Raw genomic sequence first — 25,584 nt, 5'->3', positions numbered from 1 at the left:
GCCTCTGCTCACCATGCTCCTCGCTTGACATTTTACAAACATGTGAGAGAGCATGAAGAATACTAGTTGTGCAGACTTTTTCATAGATGTGAGCGCATCCCTGGATTGGTTACCCGCGCATCCCTATTTGCCTAAGTACAATGCACACCTTTCCTGCATTCCGTAATCACTGCATGGGTTGGGCTAGATGTGAGCACATCCCTGGATTGGTTACCCGTGCATCCCTATTTGCCTAAGTACAATGCACACCTTTCCTGCATTCCGTAATCACTGCGTGGGTTGGGCTAGATGTGAGTGCATCCCTGGATTGGTTACCCATGCATCCCTATTTGCCTAAGTACAATGCACACCTTGCCTGCATTATTCAACCATTGTGTTTTTTTGGGCCTTATTTAAGGCAAAGCAAAATGTTCCCTTACTTGTGGGTTGTAGTTGGAGTGATTTGTGGTGCAGGAAGGGATTGATAGTGTTTATAGTGTTTGGAGTTGTTTGAGTGGTGCTTGTGTGTGTTGTTTGAGTGGTGCTTGTGTGTTTTTTTTTTGTTTGTTTTTGGGTGGTTGTTTTTTTTTGGGGGGGGTGTTTTTTTTCTTTTGTTTTTGGGTGTTGGGTTATTTTGGGGTGTTTTTTTTTCTTTTGTTTTTGGGTGTTGTGTTTTTTTGGGTGTTTTTTTTTTCTTTTGTGTTTGGGTGTTGGGTTTTTTTTTTCTTTTGTTTTTGGGTGTTGGGTTTTTTTTGGGTGTTTTTTTTCTTTTGTTTTTGGGTGTTGGTTTTTTTGGGGGTGTTTTTTTTTTCTTTTGTTTGTGGGTGTTGGTTTTTTTTTTTTTTTTTTTGGGTGGTGGGTTATTTTTGAACTTTGGTTTGGCCATACAATTCCAAAAGCCGGTTATTTGTTGGGTTTGGGTGTCCGTGGTTTTTGTGGATCAAAATATCAACGTGCTTTGCAGACACAAGTGTGGCAGCCTACTGCAAGCTTTTTTTTTATTTTGGGTATTTTAAACCAAAAAAAGGACATTATTCAAACAATTATTGTCATGTTCTATTGTTTTGTTTTAGGTGTTTAACTGTCCAGTTTGTACTTGATTCAGGTAAGTGTCTATTTTTACAAACCTAAAAGTTTGTTGTCTTTAATAAAGAAGTGTTTTTTGCTGTTTTGTTTACATTTAATAATGCATTTGTGTTTTTTTTTTGCTAAAAAACTAATTAAGCTTTCAAATTTTAATCGTGCTCAATTTCAAAGTTAAGTATTGTTTTCACAATAATAGTAGTAATAGTGGTGTTTTTTAACTAAAATTTAATTTTCTTTTTCTTCCATAAAATAAAAACCCGTACACAAACACCTGTAGGGGTTACAGAAGATGGCACAGCCCGACCCTGTAAGAATATGCACCATTAGTACTAAGCTAAGTATTTTTGGCAAAATAATGCAAATTCTTTCTCAACAACACTTTTTCTTGTTTATTGTAACTTTGTAGTGATGTTGGCCAGCTAATAGTGGCCATGTTGCCCCCCACCAACCATCCTCAGCCTCCTCCTGGGCGTAGGCATAGGAGGCATGCAAGGGCCAAGATATATAGAACACGTGTCACCCTTTTTGGAATGCCTGATGATGTAGTTGTAACCACTTATCGCCTGCCTCCAAATATTATCCTAGACACTCGTTCAATATTAAAGAATGATCTAGAAAGTCAAATTAACATTCCTACAGCAATTCCACCACTTACACAGTTGTTGGTGGTGTTACATTTCTGCGCCACAGGGTCCTTCCAATCCACTGTGAGGCTGGTGGGTGGCCTCTCCCAGCCCTCATTTTAACGGTTCCTGAGGCGTGTGCTAGATGCATTCTTCAATCATATAGCACATTTTATTAGTATGCCTTTGGATACGGAAGCCCTTGATGTGGTAAAGCAGAAGTTTTTTGAGATTTCAGGCTTTCCACACGTCATAGGGGTAGTGGATGGCACTCACATAGCACTTCAGCCCCCTGCATGCAGGGAACAAATATATAGGAACCAAAAACATTACCATTCCCTAAATGTAATGGTGCTATGTAATGCCTCCCTCCAGATCCTCTCCCTGAATGCCAAATTTCCAGGCTGCAGCCATGATGCATACGTGATCCAGCATTCAGGGATTTGGCCAAAATTAAGCACACTGCAAGCTGGTGACGTGTGGCTTCTTGGTAAGTTTAAATCCAGTATGTAGCTATAGTAATAGTGTAAACATGATTTCATGGTCAATTTCTGTATCTTTTGGTGTCCCATTTCCATCAGGTAACAGTGGATATCTTTGCACGCCCTGGCTGCTGACTCCTTATTTGACTCCCACACCAGGGCCACAAACTCAATATAATGCCGCGTTTACTGCCACCAGGCAGGTCGTGGAGTGCTGTATCGGCCTTTTAAAGGGCCAGTTCCGGTGTCTCCATCACTCTGGTGGTGCACTCATGTTCTTGCCGGATATGGTTTCTTGCATTGTGGTCCTGTGTGGGATTTTACACAACATTGCAATAAGGAGTCAAGTACCCATGTAGCCAGAGGTTGCCTTGCCAGAGGATGGCCCCCCGGAGGAAGGTGTTGTGATGCTGTCGGGGGGGGCAGACGCGAATCTGTTGTTTCTCGATTTTTTAGGTAATCATTTTTACAGTTATTTAGTTTTTTACACTTAGAGAAAATGTATTTTAAGGTGTACCTAATTGTTGTTTTTTTTTCTTCCACCAAAATCACAACAATTTGCAAAACTGCAAAACTAATGGAACCCTTTGGCAATACCCTGTACTGTTTTTGGACAAATAACAAATTTTGCACGGATATACCACAACATGTTTAGTTAATTTGACTTTTGTTTTATTAATTTGTCTGTTTCCCAAAAAATTTTGTTTGTTTTATAATATTGTTTTTTATGTCTGACTAAGCCAGATATTTGATTTTGAAAAACCCTGAGGACATTTTTTATGTGTGATTCTGTGATGGAATGCTTTTTACGATTAAAAGCATTTTGGCAACATGTTTGTTAGTTAATAAATGATTTTACTAAATAAAAGTTTGTTGTAAATTTTTTGGGAAAGCCATTTTGAGGTAGATAATGTAGGGCAACCTCAAACAAAACTATTATAAAACATTACTGCAAATATTCTTAAGGTTTCCAAAAACATTTTTGAAATTGTTACACTATGGAAAGGCACCCAGCTTTGTTCACAAAGTATTTGAAATGCTGAATTACACCCTTTAATTTTTAAAATAAAAGAGGACAAATGTTTTTCCAGAAAAAAAATTTACTGTAATTTAGACAATTTTTAAATGGACAAAGACGAAAAAAAAAAATTAAAATCTCTCCAGACTCCCCACAATACACTGTAGGCAGCAGTTGGCCTGCAGCAAATGGCCACTTTTTCGTCTGAGCTCCTTCTGAATGTCCACCATGATGTTGGTTAGATCTGTGGACAGAAAAATGTATTTGTAGGTTAAAAACATCTAAAAAATGTCCAACATTTGAACATTAAACATTAGTCAATGTCCCAAAAAGTGTAAAAACACAATGATGTTAGGGTGTGTTTGAAAGTTTCATCCACACAACATTATTAATATGTTGAAACTTTTATGGTGTAAAAACAATTGGAAACCCTAACTATGTGGCATAAGCAAAAAACCACTAGGATGTTAAAAAAAAACTGGGAGGTGTATTCTTAAGTCATGATGGCCATATCCTTAAAACACACTGCACGTATTCACTTCTAGAATGTTCTTGAAAATCCAAAACTAAAATGTGTTTGTTTGCTATGGCAAACGTCACTTTTCCTAATGAAGTTAAATCTTAGTACATTTTAAACACAGTGTACACAACATTAACAACTGTGACATGTTTTATTTAAATCTAAAATACTAATCCAAATGTAATCATTTTTTACACCAAATCAAAAGCATTTTGGAAAACCCAAAAGGCATACATTTTTTGGCTCCCCCAAATAAAAAAAAGGCCCAGGCACAAAACATAAGCACAAAATATTGAATAACAGCATTACTGCGCAATGATTTTAACACCTATACTGAAAAAAGGAAAACAAACACACCGCCCAAAATGATTTAAAAAACAAGGATAACAACAACACTCCAAACCAAAAAAAAACAAAAATCAAATATTACAAAACACATACCTTCAGAGCGTTCTAACAAAGCACCCGATGGAGATGGTGCTGGAGATGGGGAGTAAGTTGGAGTTGGGGGAATGGTGGAAAACATCAAAGGGAGGAGATATTTGGGATGAGGACTTGGGCACGGGAGTGGAGATTTGGGATGAGTGGGCAGGGGAGGGAGGAATACTAGGGGATGTTTTCAAGAGGGAGGGAGGGTTACTGGGGGAGTATGGTGGTGGGGAGGGAGGGCTGGGTTGAGCGGATGGGGAAGGTGAGGTGGAGGGCTGCAGGTTGGGTCCATTGGCTCCAAATCTGCGGGCCCTTCTCTGTCTCCACTGTTTTTCTAAAATTTAAAGATATTAAAAAAAAATAACTTTAGTTTTCACTTTTGGCTACACAATTCAAGTACACTTTACACATTCAGGACAATAGAGACAACATACAGGAGTGTTTTTTACATTTACTAAAAGATTTGGAAAAAGAACATACATTTTTAACAGTCCACTAATTATAACATTTATACAAACACATACTTACGTCTGCGTAGTCGCGCCCGCAAATTTCAACAAAGGACTGGTGACCGGTAGCACAGATCCGACCACCGCCTCTCTAGTTGCGCTATATTGCGGCTGTATCCCGCACTGTGAAGGGCTCGCCTCACCTCCGCATAGGCCGCCCGCTTTATGCAGTTTGAAATTGGAGACTGGGCGGTCATTATTTGCCTGTCCATGATCTGAACGAGGATCATCAATTCCCGACGGGTAAAGGCCGCGGCTCTCATGATTTTCCAGAAAACATGAAATATACATGGGGTAAAATAAAGATGATTGGCTAAAATATTTACTCAGTTTCCTAAAAAAAAACACTATTGGCCAATCCTTTAATCATCTGACCCGAAAAATAAGGTCAGATTTGATTGGATAAAACACGCAGTGTGCAATTGCAAACATAAGAGTGAAAATGATCCTAATGCAAAATGCACATGCATTTTTAAAGTTAACACAATTAGCAACAGTACATTCACGCATAATAAACATTACTTTGTTTTGGAAATTTAGAAAAATAGAGAACTGAGAAAACACCCACGAAAAAACAATAAAGTTTATCGACACATGAAAAAAACTGGTTAAAAAGAACAGCAAAAGTTAAACAATCTTAATTAGATAATTGACAACAAGCTAATAACAAGCTGATCGATAATCCAGGTAAACATGACATGTGACCATCAATACAACACATACGGCCGCAAACATCAGAACATAATTAGCATACAGCGACAGACAGCGCCTGACTACGATTGTCTCGGTCATTCGATCAGGTCAGTCGGTAGCTAGAGGAGGTGCAGTGCTAATGAATGGGCGTCACTTTGTTTACGATCGACCTGCCGTACGATCGGATTTTGCGGTCGTAGCCCGTACAACCATGCGGCCGCTACGACCAACTCTGAATGAAGTCCTAAGTCCTCCATTAATGTGCCGGCATTGGTTAGGGCGGTGCGAGCCATCCTTCACATAGAGGATGATGCACCGGCCCCTAGGTCAAAGTATCCTAATTTTAAGAAGGCTAAGGTGACTTCGACTGTTTTTCCCCTGTCTCACCAGCTGACAGATCATATGGCAGGGGCCTGGCAGTTGCCCAGTAAGAGATTCCAGCCACAGAAATGGCTGGCATCTAATTACACATTTCCTGAGGCTCATTGCAGGAAATGGGAAACCACCGGTGGTGGATTCCCATGTCACCCGCTTAATCAAAAGCGCTACATTGCCCTTACCGTCTATCTCCACCCTGAAGGATCCCATGGACAGGAAGGTGGAGACTTGTTTAAAGTCCATTTGCTCTCTTAGGGGCAGTGGCCTGTCCGTCCGTGGCCATCTTCTGGGTGGCTAAAGCCATTGAGAGCTGGGCCAATGCATTGGAGGATACATTTCCAGACGATGCTCCGGATGTCCAGAGAGGGTTAATTGGACAGATGAGAGATGCTGAGTCCTATATTGGAGAAGTGTCTTTAGATGCAAGTCTACTGACCTCTAGGGTTTTGGCGGCAGCAGTGTCTGCTCACCGGTCCTTGTGGCTGAGGTCCTGAAGAGCAGACACAGATTCTAAGAAGGGCCTGGAGGCCATACCCTTTAATGGGGAGTTGTTATTTTTTCCAGACTTGGACAAAATAGTGGATACTCTGGCTAAATCCAAGCCAGCTTTCCTCCCTTCGATTACAATGCATACTAAGGTCAGGAGCTCTGCCTTTCAGTCATTTCGGGTTTAGGGTAAGGCCAAAGGTCAGTCCTTCCCGAGACAGTTGGCATCCAAGGCCGCTTCTAAGTCCAAGAAGCATGCCTGGAGTGCTAGGCACCCTTCTTCCAAGCAGGAAGATAAACCTGCCTGATGGGACTGGCCTCCCTCTGAGGGACCCCAGAGTGGAAGGTCGACTTCTTCAATTTGCCTGGGTTCGAGAAGTGGTCTCCCAGGAGAACACCCTGCCTTTTCAGAACAGACCGCACCACCAGTTTTTCTGCATGAGTCCTTCTCAGGACAAAACCAAAGCTTTGCAGATTCAGTTAGCTATAGAGTCCTTGCTGAAAGCAGGGGTCATTGTTCCCATTCCTCAGTCTCAATGGGGGATTGGGTACTACTCTACTCTTTTTCTGGTGCATAAACCAAATGGTTCTCATCGCCCTATCCTCAATTTGAAGTCTCTGAACAAGTTCCTCAAAGTTCCCAAGTTCAGGATGGAAATGTTACATTCCATCATTCTGGTGATGGGACCTGGGGATTACATGGTCTCCCTGGATGTCCAGGACGCCTACCTCCATGTTCCTATAGCACCTACACACCAGCAGTAGCTGAGTTTTGCTATACTACAACATCACTACCAGTTTTGGGCGCTACCCTTTGGCCTCTCCACGGCACCAAGGGTATTCACCAGAGTGATGGCGATCATGGCCGCCCACATTCGGAGCCAGAATATATGGCTTCTACCGTATCTAGATGACCTACTCTTGCTGGCAAGCTCTCCAGAGGTACTGCTTCAACATCTCCACCAGACGATTGCTTGTCTGCAAGCGCATGGGTGGTTGATAAATTGGAAAAAGTCCTCCCTGATTTCATCACAGCGGATGGTTCATTTGGGAGCCCTGCTAGATTCTCATCAGCTAAGGATCTTCCTGACTCTGGAAAAGGTCTCCTCCCTGCAGCTGCAGATACACAGTTGCCTGAGCAGTTGCCGAGTGTCGGTCCACTCGGCAATGAGAGTTCTGGGGTCCATGGTGTTGGCATTCAACATGGTGAAATTTGCCCAGTTCCATTCCAGGCCCCTGCAGGGGCTGATTCTATCCAAATGGAATGGGTTACCTCACCGGATCTGGTCTCAGATGCTGGTATTGTCCCCGGAGGTTTGGCTGTCTCTAGCTTGGTGGCTTAAGATAGCTCATCTCATCGAGGGGCGCCCCTTTTGGATCCTGGACTGGGTTCTGCTCACAACAGATGCCAGTCTCTGGGGTTGGGAGGCAGTGACAGACTCGTCACTTTAGGGCTGTTGGACTGCGGAAGAAGCAGTTCTCCCCATCAACATTCTGGAACTGTGGGCCGTGTACATCCGGCACCGCTCTTCAAGGAAGGGCAGTACAAGTTCAATCCGACAATGCCACCATGGTGGCATACATCAACCACCAGGGAGGAACTTGCAGTCGTGCTGCAATGTCGGAGGTGTCTCACATCCTAGCTTGGGCAGAGTGCCACCTTCCAGCAATCTCAGCAGTCTTCATCCCCGGAGTCCTCAATTGGGAGGTGGATTTCCTCAGCCATCACGACGTGTATCGCGGGGAATGGTCGCTTCACCCAAAGGTATTTCAACTACTCGTGGACAGATGGAGACTGCCATAGCTGGACCTTATGGCCTCCCATCACAATCACAAGTTGCCTGTGTACGGGTCAAGGACATGAGATGCAGGCGCAACACTGGTGGACGCACTGTCGGTGAAATGGACGTTTCAACTGGCGTATCTATTTCCTCCAATATCCCTGCTGCCTCGGGTCCTGCGGAAATTCATGCAGGATGGTGGCACGCATTTGCTGGTGGCTCCAGCTTGGCCCAGACATCCTTGGTACTCTGATCTGCGGAGCCTCTCCATCGACGTTCTGTACCTTCTTCCTCAGCATCGGGACCTGTCTCAGGGGCCCTGCCTTTACCCGGATCTGGGTCGGCTGTCTTTGATGGCATGGCTCTTGAGACAGCCGTCTTAAGGTCTCGGGGCTTCTCAACCTCTTTTATCAGTACCATGCTTAGGGCACGCAAGCCTGCTTCTGCACGGATATACTGTACCACAGAGTGTGGCACACTTACTTTCAGTGGTGTGAGTCCAGAAGAAACTATGATCCTCAAGTGTTCCAGGTTTCTAGGATTTTGGCTTTTCTTCAGTCAGGTTTGGACCTAGGCTTACGTCTTGCCTCTATGAAGATTCATGTGTCTGCATTGTCTGTGTGGTTCCAACGTAGGATCGCTACACTGCCAGATGTTCACACCTTTTTCCAAGGTGTTCTTCGAATCCAGCCTCCCTTTGTGAGTCCAGTGGCTCCTTGGGACTTGGCGGTGGTTCTTTGGGCCCTGCAGGGTCCTCCTTTTGAGCCTCTTGAGTTGGTGGAACTCAAGTGGTTGACATTTAAGACTGTTTTTCTCCTGGCAATTGCTTCAGCCAGGAGAGTGTCAGAGTTGGGGGTGCTTTCCTGTCATCCCCCTTTTCTGATTTTTCACCAGGACAGAGCGGTGCTTGGCACTCATCCTGAGTTTCTGCCTAAAGTGGTTTCTAAGTTCCACATTAATTAGGAAATTGTTGAGCCAGCTTTTCGGTCACCTGATCTTTCAGCTGTTGAGGCTTCCTTGGATGTAGTCCGTGCTCTCAGAATTTATGTGGACTGGACTGATTCCATTAGAAAGTCTGATTCCTTGTTTGTCATCTTTCATTTTCACAGGAGGGGTTGGCCTGCCAACAAACAAGCCCATTGGCTTTGTTCTGTTATTTGTGAGGCTTATACGCAGGAGGGTTTACCTGTTCCAGGCTCCGTTAAGGCTCATTCCACTCGGTCTGTGGGTCCTTCTTGGGCTGCTAGCCATGGCGCCTCTGCTGTTCAGCTATGTAAGGCGGCCACCTGGTCTTCCATTCAGACATTTTTGAGGTTCTATGCATTTGACACCTTTGCCTCTCAGATTCTTCTTTCTGCACAGGAGCGTTGAACTGCTAAGACCCCATATGGACCCTGAAGCAGAAAACAAGAGATATGGTAAGAACTTACCTTTGTTATCTCTGTTTCTACGAAGTCCATAAGGTCCACAGGGCACCCGCTCTGACGCACCTGGCTTCATATGGGCTGTGTGGCTGGTCACCGGTTTTCCGTCTCCCATTTCTGTGAGTATAGTTTCTTGTATGTTCCAGTCTTCCTTATCTCTGTTTCATCTCCTCCTCTGGCCTTGGCTGCTTACCAACTGAGGTGCCTCTGGCTCGGGGGCAGGGTATAGAGGAGGATGGACCCAAGTGCATCCTGTCAGCAGCAAAAGCTTTAACTGCGTGGTGCCCATGGATCCAGATTCAGCTATACCCTAAGGTCAACCCTGTGGACCCTACGGACTTCATAGAAACAGAGATAACAAAGGTAAGTTCTTACCATATCTCTTGTTATTCCTACACAAACAGGTATCTTCCAGACTATGCGATTTCCCACATGAATAATGAATACTGACTGAAGACACCATCTGCTCAGGGAGGATCAATTTCTTCAGAGGTTCCCCATCACCGAGAACCACAATATAGGTAAGGTCAGATGTATTTGTATGTTGCATTCACATGCTGTGCCTTTATCAAATATATTAGAATTGCACATACAGTAATACATGTGCCGGTGTTTTGGAATTGCATAGAGAGAGAGTCCAATGAGCTGCAAAACAAAAGATGTCGAAAAACAATTCCACAGATGACATCTTTTGTGTTGCAGCTCTTTGCTGTCTTCTTGCTTTGCAATTCCAAAACCCCAGCACATGAACGATGTGCAATTCTATTTGGCACAACCTTCTCTTTCCTGTCACCCTCTGCCCTCTATAAGGTGTCACCCTCTGCTTCTCCCTATCACCCAAAGCCTCTCCCAGTCATCCTTTACATCACCCACTGCCAACCCCTAGCATCACTTTCTGATTTCCCCTTCACTCATTCTCTAGCATCACCAACTGCCTCTCCCTGAAACCCAATCCCAGGCATCACCCTACTATCTATGGTGTCACCCACTGCCTCTAACTGTTACCCTGACTCTGGCATCACCCACTGGCTTTCGCTATCACCTTCTCACCATTACCCTCTGCTTCTCCCTATCACCTTCCCGTCACCCTCTCCCCATCATTTACTGTATTTTCCCATCACCCTTTTCTGTTGCCCACTGCCTCTCCAAGTCATCCTCTACGATACCCACTGCCACTCCCTAGCATCACTTTCTGTTTTCCCCATTACTCATTCCCTAGTATCACCAACTGCCTCTCCTGACACCCTATCCCTGGTGTCATCCACTGCCTCTCCCTGTTACCCTCGTTCTGGCATCCGTCTCTGCCTCTCCCCTGCATCACTATCTCCCTATCACCCTCACTCCTGTCACGCTCTGCCCTCTACAAGGCATCACCCTCTGTTCTCCATATCACCCACTGCCTCTTCCCGTCACCCTCTCCACATCACTTACTGCCTCTCCCCATTTCCCTTTCCTGTTAATCACTGCCTCTCTGTCTTCCACTGTCTCTACCTGTCACCCATCTGTCCTGTCACCCACTGCCACCCCTGGCATCATCTACTGACTCCCCCATCACTCATTCCCTGGCATTGCCCACTGCCTCTCCCTGAAACCCTATCCCTAACGTTACCTTCTGCCTTTCCTTGTCACTCACTGCCTGTCACGCTATCCTGGCTTCACCCACTGCCTCTCCCCTGCGTCACTACCTCCCCATCACTTACTGCCTTATCCCATCACCCTTTCCTGTCGCCCACTGCCTCTCCCCATCATCCTGTACAATAATCACTGCCACCCCCTTGCTTCACTTTCTTATTTCCCAGTCCTTTATTCCCTAGCATCACCCACTGCCTCTCCCTGACACATTATCCCTGGTGTCACCCACTGCATGTCACCCTATCCCTGGCTTCACCCACTGCCTCTGCCAGTCACCTTATCCCTGGCATCACCCACTTCCTCTCTGTTACCCTCGCTCTGGCATCACCCACTGGCTCTCGCTATCTCCCTCTCCCTGTCACCCTCTGCCTCTCCCCTGCATCACTATATCCCCATCACCCCCTCTCTCCTGTCACTCTCTGCCCTCTACAAGGCATCACCCTCTCCCTGTCACCCACTGCCTCTTCCCTTCTCCCTTTCATGTCAACCACTGCTTCTCCATCTCTCACTGTCTCTACCAGTCACCCATCTGTCCTGTCACCCACTGCCACACCACAGCATCACCTACTGACTCCTTGTCACTCATTCTCTGGCATCACCCACTGCCCCTCTTCCTGTCACCCTTGCTCTGGCATCACCCACTGGCTCTCCCATCGCCCTCTGCCTCTCCCCTGCGTCACTATCTCCCATTAATTCTCTCTTTCCTGTCACCCTCTGCCCTCAACAAGGCAGCACCCTCTCCCCGTAACCCTCTGCCTCTCCCCATCACTTACTATTTCTCCATGACACCCTACCCCTGGCGTCACCCACTGCCATCCCCTATTGTCACTTTCTGACTCCCTCATCACTCATTCCCTGGCATCACCCACTGTCTTTCCCTGACACCCTATCTCTGGTGTCACCCACTGGCTCTCCCCATCACTTTCTGCCTCTCTCTTGCATCACTATCTCCCATCACCCTCTGTCTCCTGTCACCCTCTGCCCTCTACAGTACAAGGCATCACCCTCTCCATGTCACTCTCTGCTTCTCCCTATCACCCACTGCCTCTTCCTGTCACCCCCTCCCCATCACTTACTGCCTTTCCCCATCACCCTTTCCTGTCACCCACTGACTTTCTGTCTCCCATTATCTCTACCTGTCAATTATCACTCATGTCACCCTCTGCCTTTCCCAGTCATCCTCTATATCACCCACTGCCACCCTCTAGCATCACTTTCTGATTTCCCCATCACTCTTTCCATAGCATCACCCACTGCCTCTCCCTGTCACCCTACCCCTAGCATCTCCCATTGTCTCTCCCTGTCTATCCCTCTGTTGCCCACCACGTGAAAACAACGAATCTCTGGGTGCCAGTGGCCATGAAAAGATAGGTTGTCAGGGAGAGATAGTAAGTGATAGGGAGAGGCAAAGATGACGAAGACTTGGTGGGTTGGTGTCCCCAAGCGAAAGACGCCAAAGCCCTGTGGTGGCGGTCACCATGGAAAACAGCTTAAAGGCCACAATCCCACATGCAAAGATGCCGAAGCCCTGGTTGGTTGGTGCCCACCGAGGCAAAGACGATGAAGCCCTGGGGGGGCAGTGGCATGAAAAAAGAGCTTAAAGGCTGCCACCCTTCCAGGTGAAGAAGCAGCCAAATAAATTGTTTTTTAAAAAATTGGTGTATTGTGTTTATTTTAATATTTCTTTTACAGGTGTACTACAGGTACCAGTGGGCCCTTAATGCCCCACTTGCTAGTACTTTTGGTTCTCCAAGTACCAGCATATGCGGGAGGCTTGCTGGGACCTGTAGTTTACCTGCAAAAGATAATATTTCAACTTAGTTTACAAAAGTTAAAAAGGTTTCAACCTAGTCTGCGCACAGCAGCCAATAATGGGAGTTCTTGATGCTAATAGATGTCACCACACCTAAGAATAATATTTAGACACAGAAGGCAACAAGAACTAACACCTAGGCGCTCAATACACAAATCCAGATAATTAAAGGTATATATATCCCTTTTCAGAAATGAAGTCTTTATTTCTTATTTTCTTTCCTTGTCCTCTTCTTTCTTTTATTTGAACTGGAATTTGATATTAGATAACCTCTTCCTCAACGTAGATTGACATGTGGAGAAATATATCCAGGTATCAATCTTCAAATATATATTGGTCACAATTTAACAGAGAGAAACCCTCGTGACGTAATAGCGTACCCCACTCACAGCAGAGAGAAGGTGTGTATTCCTCAAAAGGTTTCTTTAATAGATACCATCACCCAAAGCATTCCATAGAAAACAACGAGGAGAAAATCCTGCGTACCGTAACTCACATTCAAACAGGTAGCAATAGCAACATCACATATAAAGGTTTCTTTGATGGATAGTTATAGCAGGCGTACCCAAAATCACAATCAGTTTTTCTTTTACTAATGTGTTCTCCAAATAATCATGGATGAGTACCATATCAAAAAAATGTATTCGTCAATATAAACTCCAGTACCGCACAGTACAAGATATAAAACATCAAAAATAAATACATAAAACCATATAAATAAAATAAAAGATCTCCCTTGTGGGTGATGTCACGATAAAAAGTTGTAAATAAATGTTCACAAAAGTGGTATCACCGTAGCTTATGCAGACATACCTCAACACAGGGGATCATGGAAAAGAGAATCACACTTCCTAGTCGACGCGCGTTTCAGCTCGTGCAGGAGCCTTTGTCAAGACATATGGAATAGTGTGATAGACTGCTATTTAAACTCCTTCCCACCAATCACTGCAATCCACAGGACCAACCCTCTCACACCTGTCCAATCAATAAGTGCCGGACTCACATGTATGGTAACCACGGAGGCCCCATGCGCCAGAAATAGCTGGAAAATGGTCTAATTTTGAGACCGATGGAATCCTGCCGCATCATCCGATGGGCGGAAGTGACATACCGGCGGCTGCCGGAAACGGTGTTAGCGTATCATCTAGCCAACCGCCGGAAACTAAATTTGCGTGTCACCTGACAAAACCCATGAATCGCAAGAAGCTCTGTCAGATACTCAAAACAAATCAATATGTGCTGGACTCACCTGTGTGATAACCACAGAGGCCCGATGAGCCAGAAATAACTCAGGAATGGTCTTGTTGTAAAAACCGAGGGAGTCCTCCGCATAACCAGACTGGCGGAAGTGACATTCCGACAACTGCCGGAAACTGTATTTGCGTGTCATTGAACTAGCCGCCGGAAACTAACAAAAATACCGTGGAACGTGGAAGGTTCAATATAATACTCAAATTATATAAATTTCAAGCCTAAGCATAGCACATGATTGGTGGCTTACAATGCACTAAGACATAAAATGGTATTGACATAAACAGTTAAACTCACATATCACCTGACTTTATACAATACAATGCATGATACATCTAAAACACTAATAGCCAAAAAAACTTTTTACTAAAGGGACAAAGACATACATAAATGCATCAATCTCGGGTCTCCATCACAAAACTTCATATGAGGCAATTATAATGAAGTATTCCAATCTTGGTTTTTCAGTTCTTTCAAATAGTCCCAGGTGATGTAAAATCTTCATAAGATCCCCCAAAAAAGGAAAAACAAAAAAGAAAAAACAAAAACACATAAGCAACTGTATTATAAAAAATCTAAAAGACAAACCAAAATCTACAAAAACCATTTTAACTCAAAATCTTTGTTTAGTCCCCAAGGTATCAGGGTCTTCAGTGAAAAAATGCACTTCATTTCAGCCTTTGCTAACATTGTGGCTGTATCCCCTGATCTCAAATTGCCCCTTATGGCTTTCAACCCGTAAAAACCAATTATACCATCCGGGGAACATCCATGGGATTCTTTAAAGTGCATTGACAGAGCATGGGTCTCCATACCTTTCTTTATATTACGTAGATACTCACTTATTCTAACTTTTAATGGTCGTGAAGTACGGCCAATGTAAAATTTATTACACTTACATTCAATCCCATATACCACATTTTTGCTATTACAAGTTACAAAGTCTTTTATATGAAAATCCTTTCTATTAATCCGGAACACTTCTATTTTATTCCTTCCATCCCCTTTAATAGATCTGCAACCTAACAGGCACCACATCTGAAAAAACCTTTTGATAAAATGTTTGTTTTATGTTTAGATGGTTTAAGAAAACTCTTCACTAATTTGTTTTTAAGGTTCGGGGCTTTTCGGGTATTTGTAAATACATATTGGTTTGTCCGGTACCATAGTACCCAAAATGGGGTCTCTTTTAAGGATCCCCCAATGTTTTTTAAGGATCTTTTCAATATCTCTGTATTCTTTGGAATAATCAGTAATGAACGCCCATTGGTACTTATTATCTTTGGTTGGTGATTGACGTTTCTTATCTTGGAGAAGATCTCTCCTTTCTAAAGCCTTCACTTTATCTAAGGATTCATTTATTCTGTCTTCCTTATAACCACATGCCTTAAATCTAGCTTTCGTTTCTTCAGCTTGGCAGTGAAAGACCTGGGGATTTGAACAATTTCTCCATAACCTTTTCAACTGGCCTGATGGAATTGAATCAAGCCAGTTCTTGTGGTGGCAACTAGTCATATTAATATAAGTCCCTGAATCTGTTGGTTTTACATAATTTTTGTTTTCCATTCGACCATCCTTTATATAAACTGTGAAATCCAAAAAATTGAGACTTATTTGACTAATTTCAAAAGTTAAAAGGATGTTCCTGTCATTATTGTTTAGATGATTACAAAAATTATCAAGACTTGATCTATCTCCCCTCCATACGAAGAAAATGGCATCTATATACCTGCGATAGGACACCAAGCCCGCCCCAAGCTCGCCAACACCCCACACGGCTTCCTCCTCCGACATGCCCATGAAGAGGTTGGCATAGCTCGGGACGAACTTGGTGCCCATCGCGGTGCCTGTCTTCTGCAAAAAATACTCATCCTTAAACAGAAAAAAATTATTCGTTAAAATAAAATTAATCCCATCCAAGAGAAAACATTGCAAGTCCTTTGATAAATTGGAAGTGCTAAGAAAATATTTAGTGGCTGCAATCCCCAAATCATGACTGATTATCGTATACAGGGAATTTACATCTGATGTTATCATATAAAAATCATTCTCCCATTGGATTTTTTTCAAAGATATTAAGAAATCTTTTGTGTCTCTTAAGTGTGATTTATTACGGACAACTAGAGGCTGTAGATAATAGTCAATAAATTCAGAAAGATTTGAGGAGATAGAATCTACACCGGAAATAATTGGTTGGCCCGGTGGATTACATAAACTTTTGTGTACCTTTGGCAATACATAAATCACCAGTGTAATAGGTTTGTCATTAATAATAAACGATGCTTCTTTGTGAGTGAGAGTACCTTTGTGTTCATATTCATCTATCAGAGTTTTCAGTTTACTACACGTAGCTTTTGTGGGATCTCCTCATAATTTTTTATAGGTTTTTATGTCATGTAATTGTCTGTAAACCTCTCCCTCATAATCCTCAGTGTTTAGAACCACCACTCCTCCGCCTTTATCGGCGGGTTTCCCAATCAAGTTAGTATTATCTCTCAGATCTTTAAGGGCTGCTCTTTCTTTTACTGTTAAATTACAACTCTTCTTTTGTATTTTGTTGTTATTATGTCTTTTGATGTTCAATTTTTCTAAATCTTCTGAGACCAAGGCATTAAAAGTGTCCAAAAAAGGGCCCCTTACATGCTGTGGATAAAAGATTGATTTTGGACGAAACGGAGTGACAAATGTCTCTTCCGTCAAAGTTTCACTTTGAAAAAATTTTTTATCGTTAATTTACGTATAAATCTTTGAGTATCCACATAAATATTAAAAGGATTGATGTAATGATTTGGAGCGTATTTCAAACCCATCTCTAGTAAGGATTCCTCATCTTTGGACAAAACATGCGAGCTGAGATTGAAAATTTTGGCCTTTGAATATTGATCTGACAATGACGTGTCTTTCAACACATTCATATTATCCCTTTGTTGAATATCTTTTATATTTTTATTTTTATTTCTCTTTCTAATTCTTTTCTTGTCCTTCTTCCTACTTTCAATTTTTAATGTTCCCCCTCTTTTCCCACGTACTTTCCTTTTTTTTATTATTATTTGTGATGTTTTCGATGAGGGTTCTCCTCTAAAAAAGAAATACGTCTGCTGTTTAAAGGTGAAAATCGATTAGCGTGTGAGAAAGGACTTAACATATAACTATCTTCATCATATCTACCATTCCAAGGTCCCGAAAAGACATCATCTAACTCGTGATAATTCCTATCATCCCTTCCTCTGGATTTAACTTCATACTTATTGTTTCTATTTCTTTGATTCTTCTCTGATTGATGTCTATCTCTTTTATCATTTATCCTGATTGGAGAAGAGTGATCATATCTTTTTGGTGTAATCCTTCTATGTTTATATCTATCCCTATCTTTTGAGATACCTACAGTAGTATAGGATTCTTTACAAATTTCAGGGTGTGTTTCACCTTTGGGATCACTTTTATATAAAAGTCAAATAAGTCTCAATTTTTGGGATATCACAGTTTATATAAAGGATGGTCGAATGGAAAACAAAAATTATGTAAAACCAACAGATTCAGGGACTTATATTAATATGACTAGTTGCCACCACAACAACTGGCTTGATTCAATTCCATCAGGCCAGTTGAAAAGGTTACGGAGAAATTGTTCAGATCCCCAGGTCTTTCACTGCCAAGCTGAAGAAATTAAAGCTAGATTTAAGGCATGTGGTTATAAGGAAGACAGAATAAATGAATCCTTAGATAAAGTGAAGGCTTTAGAAAGGAGAGATCTTCTCCAAGATAAGAAACGTCAATCACCAACCAAAGATAATAAGTACCAATGGGCGTTCATTACTGATTATTCCAAAGAATACAGAGATATTGAAAAGATCCTTAAAAAACATTGGGAGATCCTTAAAAGAGACCCCATTTTGGGTACTATGGTACCGGACAAACCAATATGTATTTACAGAAAAGGCCCGAACCTTAAAAACAAATTAGTGAAGAGTTTTCTTGAACCATCTAAAAATAAAACAAACATTTTATCAAAAGGTATTTCAGATGTGGTGCCTGTTTAGGTTTTAGATCTATTAAAGGGGATGGAAGGAATAAAATAGAAGTGGTCCGGATTAATAGAAAGGATTTTCATATAAAAGACTTTGTAACTTGTAATAGCAAAAATGTGGTATATGGGATTGAATGTAAGTGTAATAAATTTTACATTGGCCGTACTTCACGACCATTAAAAGTTAGAATAAGTGAGCATCTACGTAATATAAAGAAAGGTATGGAGACCCATGCTCTGTCAATGCACTTTAAAGAATCCCATGGATGTTCCCCGGACGGTATAATTGGTTTTTACGGGTTGAAAGCCATAAGGGGCAATTTGAGATCAGGGGATACAGCCACAATGTTAGCAAAGGCTGAAATGAAGTGCATTTTTTCACTGAAGACCCTGATACCTTGGGGACTAAACAAAGATTTTGAGTTAAAATGGTTTTTGTAGATTTTGGTTTGTCTTTTAGATTTTTTATAATACAGTTGCTTATGTGTTTTTGTTTTTTCTTTTTTGTTTTTCCTTTTTTGGGGGATCTTATGAAGATTTTACATCACCTGGGACTATTTGAAAGAACTGAAAAACCAAGATTGGAATACTTCATTATAATTGCCTCATGAAGTTTTGTGATGGAGACCCGAGATTGATGCATTTATGTATGTCTTTGTCCCTTTAGTAAAGAGTTTTTTTGGCTATTAGTGTTTTAGATGTATCATACATTGTATTGTATAAAGTCAGGTGATATGTGAGTTTAACTGTTTATGTCAATACCATTTTATGTCTTAGTGCATTGTTAGCCACCAATCATGTGCTATTCTTGGACTTGAAATTTATATAATTTGAGTATTATATTGAACCTTCCACGTTCCACGGTATTTTTGTTAGTTTCCGGCGGCTAGTTCAATGACACGCAAATACAGTTTCCGGCGGTTGTCGGAATGTCATTCCGCCCGTCGGGTTATGCGGAGGACTCCCTCGGTTTTTACAACAAGACCATTCCTGAGTTATTTCCGGCTCATGTGGCCTCTGTGGCTATCACACAAGTCAGTCTGGCACATATTGATTGGTTTTGAGTATCTGACAGAGCTTCTTGCGTTTCACGGGTTTTGTCAGGTGACACGCAAATTTAGTTTCCGGCGGTTGGCTAGATGATACGCTAACACCGTTTCCGGCAGCCACCGGTATGTCACTTCCGCCCGTCGGGAGATGCGGCAGGATTCCATCGGTCTCAAAATTAGACCATTTTCCAGCTATTTCCGGCGCATGGGGCCTCCGTGGTTACGATACATGTGAGTCCGGCACTTATTGATTGGACAGGTGTGAGAGAGTTGGTCCTGTGGATTGCAGTGATTGGTGGGAGGGAGTTTAAATAGCAGTCTATCACACTATTCCATATGTCTTGACAAAGGCTCCTGCACGAGCCGAATCTTGCGTCGACTAGGAAGTGTGATTCTCTTTTCCATGATCCCCTGTGTTGAGGTATGTCTGCATAAGCTACGGTGATACCACTTTTGTGAACATTTATTTACAACTTTTTATCGTGACATCACCCACAAGGGAGATCTTTTATTTTATTTATATGGTTTTATTTATTTATTTTTGATGTTTTATATCTTGTACTGTGCGGTATTGGAGTTTATATTGACGATAAATTTTTTTGATATGGTACTCATCCATGATTATTTGGAGAACACATTATTAAAAGAAAAGGAAGAAGGGGAATAAAAAGAAACTGCTACGAACACATAACCACTAAACTGATTGTGAGTTTGGGTACGCCTGCTATAACTATCCATCAAAGAAACCTTTATATGTGGTGTTGCTACCTGTTTGAATGTGAGTTACGGTACGCAGGATTTTCTCCTCGTTGTTTTCTATGGAATGCTTTGGGTGATGGTATCTATTAAAGAAACCTTTTGAGGAATACACACCTTCTCTCTGCTGTGAGTGGGGTACGCTATTACGTCACGAGGGTTTCTCTCTGTTAAATTGTGACCAATATATATTTGAAGATTGATACCTGGATATATTTCTCCACATGTGAATCTATGTTGAGGCAGAGGTTATCTAACATCAAATTCCAGTTCAAATAAAAGAAAGAAGAGGACAAGGAAAGAAAATAAGAAAGAAAGACTTCATTTCTGAAAAGGGATGTATATACCTTTAATTATCTGGATTTGTGTATTGAGCGCCTAGGTGTTAGTTCTTGTTGCCTTCTGTGTCTAGATAATATTTCAACTGTTCATTTATACAATCAACCTGGCACCCACCGCCCAGGGGTGCCGGGGCTAGCTCTGAGCTATCTGCCTAGACCTGGAGTACCCTGGAGAGGGGGAACCCTTTATTGGGAGGGTTTCCAGCTCCCCAGGGATCCCCGGCCTGGGCTGACTAGCGGTCAGGGGTGATGCTGCGGCTGGGGAGTCCAGTGAAAGAGCTCCCCTGGCTGTGACATCACTCCCCCCGCTAGGAGGAGTCTGGTGCTGGTTCTGTGAAATTCAGGGGGAACCTATGCATTTCTCCCCCTGTATTTACAGAACCAGGACTGACTGTGCCCTGTGCTGATTTCACTAAATACGGGGACCCCTACGTCATTTGTCCCGCTGTATTTTGGCAACCAGGACTGGTTCTCAAAAGCCTGGTGCTGGTTGTGCTTAATACGGGGAATCCCTATATCCTTTGTCCCCTGTATTTATCACAACCAGTACTGGGGCTCCAAAGCCTGGTGCTGGTTGTCTTCTAGGGGGGGGGCAATGTCTTTTTTTTTTTTACACATTCAGTTTTTAACAGATGCGTGGGTGGATCTCACTGCTGCATTAGTCCATCTGTGACTTATTGATTTGATTTTCTCAGGTGCATATGCACTACCAGTGAGCCCTCTGTTGCCCACTGATGCCCCCTTTGCACTGCGCCATTGCTCTGCATCACTGCTGCTACCGCTACCCCACACACCTACAGCCATCTCACACTTTGCACCTCCCAAACCAGCCTCCTGTCTGCTGTCCCCTCTTCCACCTGCATTAGTTTACCAATTTGTTGCCCTTCTCCCATGCAGATGGCCCGGTTTGCTCATCCAAACCCTGAAAGTTAATACATTTTAAAAAAGCCATGAAATTCCATAGACAAAAAACCTACTGATTTTCTGCCACACAAACTCCAAAAAGCAATGAAATTATGATCATTAAGGCTAACGCCTTAATGGACATGTACCTTGCGCAATACAGATATGGTATGCCTTCACACCCTGTGGTTAACTGCAGATTCAACACTCTCACAGAATGAGATTGCTGTCACTCACAAAATGGTGGAGCTGCTAATTCACAGAATTGTGTGATCATTGGAATACACACATGCAGTCTATGCAACTGAGGTTTGAGCAGTTATATGGCTCCCACATCCCACTCAGTGCCCACCATATTCCTATTTGATCACCAAAACAATCTCACTCCTTCTCACTACATATATTCATCTCATTTAGAATACACGTTCAGCTCCCTTATTTTTAAAAATATCATATTCTGTCTATGCATGTACACTTTCTTCCCCTATATGCCTCCATGTTGCTATATATGCCCCAATCCCTACTGCTATGATGAATAGGTTGTTTGAATTTTCAGATCATGTCTAAGCAGCCTTAATGGGACATGTGAAGCCATGAGGTTTTTTGTCTATGGAAAAAATATATATATATTAATATATATATATATATATATATATTTTAGAAAAGAGACTTTAAAATATAACTTATCTTAAGGAAAATAAATTTGGACATTATTTCATAGTTAATGAGAGATTCGGGAACTGAGAGGCCGATTCAGACCCGCTCGCTAGGCTGTGTTTGCATGCAGCCTGCTGATGTTTGCAATGTGCGCGTGTGTATAAGACGCAGTATGCGTGTGCGAACTAGTGCATGTGATTAGGAAGCAGTCGCTCGCAGCACATTGACAGGATGAGTCGTTTGTGTGTGGTAACGGGATGGTTGATAGAAATGGGGGTGTGGTGGTGTGAACACAGGCGTGTCTGAGTATCTTAATGCCATTGCAGAGGTGTATATAATTAGGACGCAGTGTCATAATACATGTCAAATGGTTGAATTACACACTAAAGCACTCGCAATGCTTGCGGTAGGGTATGGTCAGCCACAAGTGCTGCGAACGGCTCCTATGGTACTCGATGTTACCGATCGTTGCATACAGTTCATGTAGAGGAAGTGGGTGTCTTAAGACAGGCCGGTGGGCATCTAAAAACACAGCGATTGCACGTCAAGACATAGTGGGCATGCTAATGCCTTGCCGTGCAATCATGGAATTTGCATACTTTGGCTGCGTGCGACCGCATCTAGCGAGCGGGTCTGAATCAAGCCCTGAGTTCTTGCTTGTTCCTGCTGAAAAATTGCACTGGTTAGATCTCTCCAAACAAAGGTTATAATATGGAATTATAATTCTACCCTACACTTACCATGACCTTATAAAGCATAGGGCGGCACAGGTATGTAGTTAATCATTACCAAAATTTTAAATGGGCTGGACTTTATATATTTATTTATAGGTGCTGGTGGTGTTTATGACATGCGTCCTTGTACATTTTAGACAATGACACATATTTACATCCCATGAGTTCATATAGGAATAAGATACATATAAAATTTTATATTTTATGAGACATTGCCAAAAACACTTTCATGTAATCCTGTTAGCAGTAATATATGTCTACAAACAGTTGCTGTACACATCTAAACAGTAAGCATTCCTGAATGGCTATTAATGTTTGTGCTGACATACAAATATTAACCTGGGGCTGATAAGGGTGTAACTTGTAAAGGGACACTGTCAATGTCGCATGCTCTATGCATGTATTATGATCCTGTGATGTAAATAATATAAATATATAACACCAGGGGCAGTTATTAGGAGTGTCCTGTAGATTTGTCAACTAAAATATTCAAAATATCATTCGTAGTGACATTTTCTAGATAATTATGGACAAAGTAACCTACTGCAATACAACTTAACATAACATAACATACATTCATCCATTTTTTAGTATGATATTCTTGGCTCACAAGAGTTGTTTATGATTGTTTCATAAACGTCAATGCTAATAAATAATATTTCAACCAAGTGCTGTCAAACTATTTTATTGTTACTTATACATTGTCTCCATTGGTACCTACCATCAAGACATACTATACTGTAGGTGTCCTCTTATAAATGTTCAAACTGTCCTCACCATTACTTTGTAATATATAACCTTACTAAACATCTGTATAGGATATGCTCAGTAGAAATCAAAACTCTCTGGAATTGGTATCACTATCCCTGGTGGAAGGGGTCAGAATTCAGCCTAAAGCTGGGTACACACATGCCCTGACTCAGAGATAGACAGTATTGCACAGCTGCAGGGAAGCGGCTATACAATACCATCCAACTAAAATGCTAATACAGCAATAGGTAGTGCAGCGTCCTTAGATGCTACCTCAGATCACCATCGCAACCATCGTGACTATCAGTCACAATGGTTGCAGCTTTGGCCAGGCTGCGCAAACTGAAACTTACTCAGCCTGGCCCATTGGAACTGGATGACAGGGTTCACAAAGTCTGCATTCAACGACACAGACCCTCGACTCAGCATGCCCCCAAAACGTAGACAATATACCCCATTTTGGAAACCGATCCTTGTGTCTCCCCACGCTCTGCCCCCCATATGCCACAGCATGTCAATAATTCTGCAGTTAGGGGGGGACTATGAGTGATCAAGCAGGAATAATTCTGCACATGTGCAGAACGGGTCCTGTGCATGAGCAGATCACCAACAATCTGAGATATACACAATCCATCAGGCCCACTATACAATATATTGTATAATATGTAGTTCTGACCTGGATCAGATCAATATATTGTACACATGTATAGCGTCTATGCCCAAGCCATCGTTGATGGCGGTCGTTAATCGGATTGGCCTGTCTGCTGTTTTGCACAGCAGATCTGACGATGCAATGAATGACGCAGTGTTGTTACATGTAGAATGTAAGGACACATCACGCCACTGGATCGAGCAGTGTGTATGGCATCGCTGTGTTGCACCATTGTATGTGTGTACCCAGCTTAATGCCACTAAGTGTAAAGTGAATGTTACTTAGTAAATTTCTTTTTTGGTTACTCCTTCAGACATGCATTCAATATTTTAATAATAAAAATGAAACATTTAAGGCTGTGTAACACCAACACAATCTAATAACTCTCAGAATATTATTAACACATTTATTAGACAAATATTATCACAAATACATACACATTGTGACAAGAACACTAGAATGGTGATTTTAGGGCAGGTATATTTGTCCTAGGTTTCTGACCTACATGTTTCAAAACCCCAGGGAGATATTTGTGTTTGTTCTGCTGAGAGCTTTTGGGCTTTGGTAAGAGTCGGTTAAAGGTTCCTGGGGTTATGGATGGAGAGTGAGGGTGGGCACCATCCATTAGGCATAGTTTGGGTTTTTTGGCCATTAGCCTTAGAGAAAGCTAATTAGTGATTTCCCCTGCATGAGGGTGTTAAAAGGCTGTCAGTCTGGTTATTATTTTTCTCACTGCCTGGGGAAAGGAACCACAGAGTCTCTGTGAGAGAAAACCTGCAACTTGGTACAAGTAAACTTGAATTGTTTAATCTTCTTATGTTTTTTAGTGTTAGACAGGAATGAATTATGTTTAGTTAGTGCCGGACAGGCAAGTATTTATTTTGATGTTTTATTTTTCTGCTGGCTGAGGTCAGCTGCACCATAAACCTTGGACATATGTAATCTGCTGCTGCTGTGTACTACCGTCTACCCCAGGAGATGGTACCTGTTCCCCTAACCCTGTTATAACATATTTCAAAGCTACTGTGACATTATAAATAATAAAAATATATAATGTTTAGTATTTTAGCAAATATAATGTCACAGTACAGTAGTTTCCTCCTCCCCTTGCCGCCCTTAGGGTATCCCCCTCCCCTAGCTGACCATTGTGTATTCCCCCCAACAACCTCCACCTACTTTTGCAGTCTATGGTGGGTATGATTCCCACATATAATACTACCTCCTCTGCAGCTTCACTACAATCCTCTGGTGACAGCCCTCAGGCACACAGCAGGCTGCTCGGATCCAGTGTGGAGTAGAGGGTGAGGGGAGGGAAAGGAAGGAGAGCACATTTGCCATGGTCTCCTCCCCTTCCTCTACCGGAAATTAGTTATTGGCAGCTCAGACAGCTCAGGATGTTGCTGATGAGTGGTCAGAGCGTGTCCTGAGAGAACCACTGTCAAATATCCAGTAAAATACACACTATAGTGCATAAGCATAAGTGCGTACTCTGAGGTCTTTCCAGCATGGAGGTGTTGTCCCTCTGGGTGGCCACCCAATGCATTTAAGAGGGGCAAGCCAACCCCTTGTCCACCCTATGCAAAATCCTCTGAATGTATACTTAAAAGTAAT

The 25,584-nt window shown here is 42.4% G+C and overlaps 1 long non-coding RNA gene across 1 annotated transcript in view; it reads left to right on the top strand.

The window, feature by feature from the left end:
• LOC148511538 (uncharacterized) overlaps positions 1-18,709 on the top strand; it is a 78,909-nt gene extending 60,200 nt beyond the window's left edge. The window contains exon 3 of the long non-coding RNA XR_015868717.1: positions 18,668-18,709. This is a non-coding gene — a long non-coding RNA (uncharacterized LOC148511538). The remainder of the gene's footprint in view (positions 1-18,667) is intronic.
• The last annotated feature ends 6,875 nt before the right edge of the window (positions 18,710-25,584 follow it).

The sequence above is a fragment of the Taudactylus pleione genome, unplaced genomic scaffold (assembly GCF_031769625.1).
Source record: "Taudactylus pleione unplaced genomic scaffold, aTauple2 ptg000305l, whole genome shotgun sequence".
NCBI classification, from domain to species: domain Eukaryota; kingdom Metazoa; phylum Chordata; class Amphibia; order Anura; family Myobatrachidae; genus Taudactylus; species Taudactylus pleione.
This window is presented reverse-complemented; position numbering and strand designations above follow the sequence as displayed.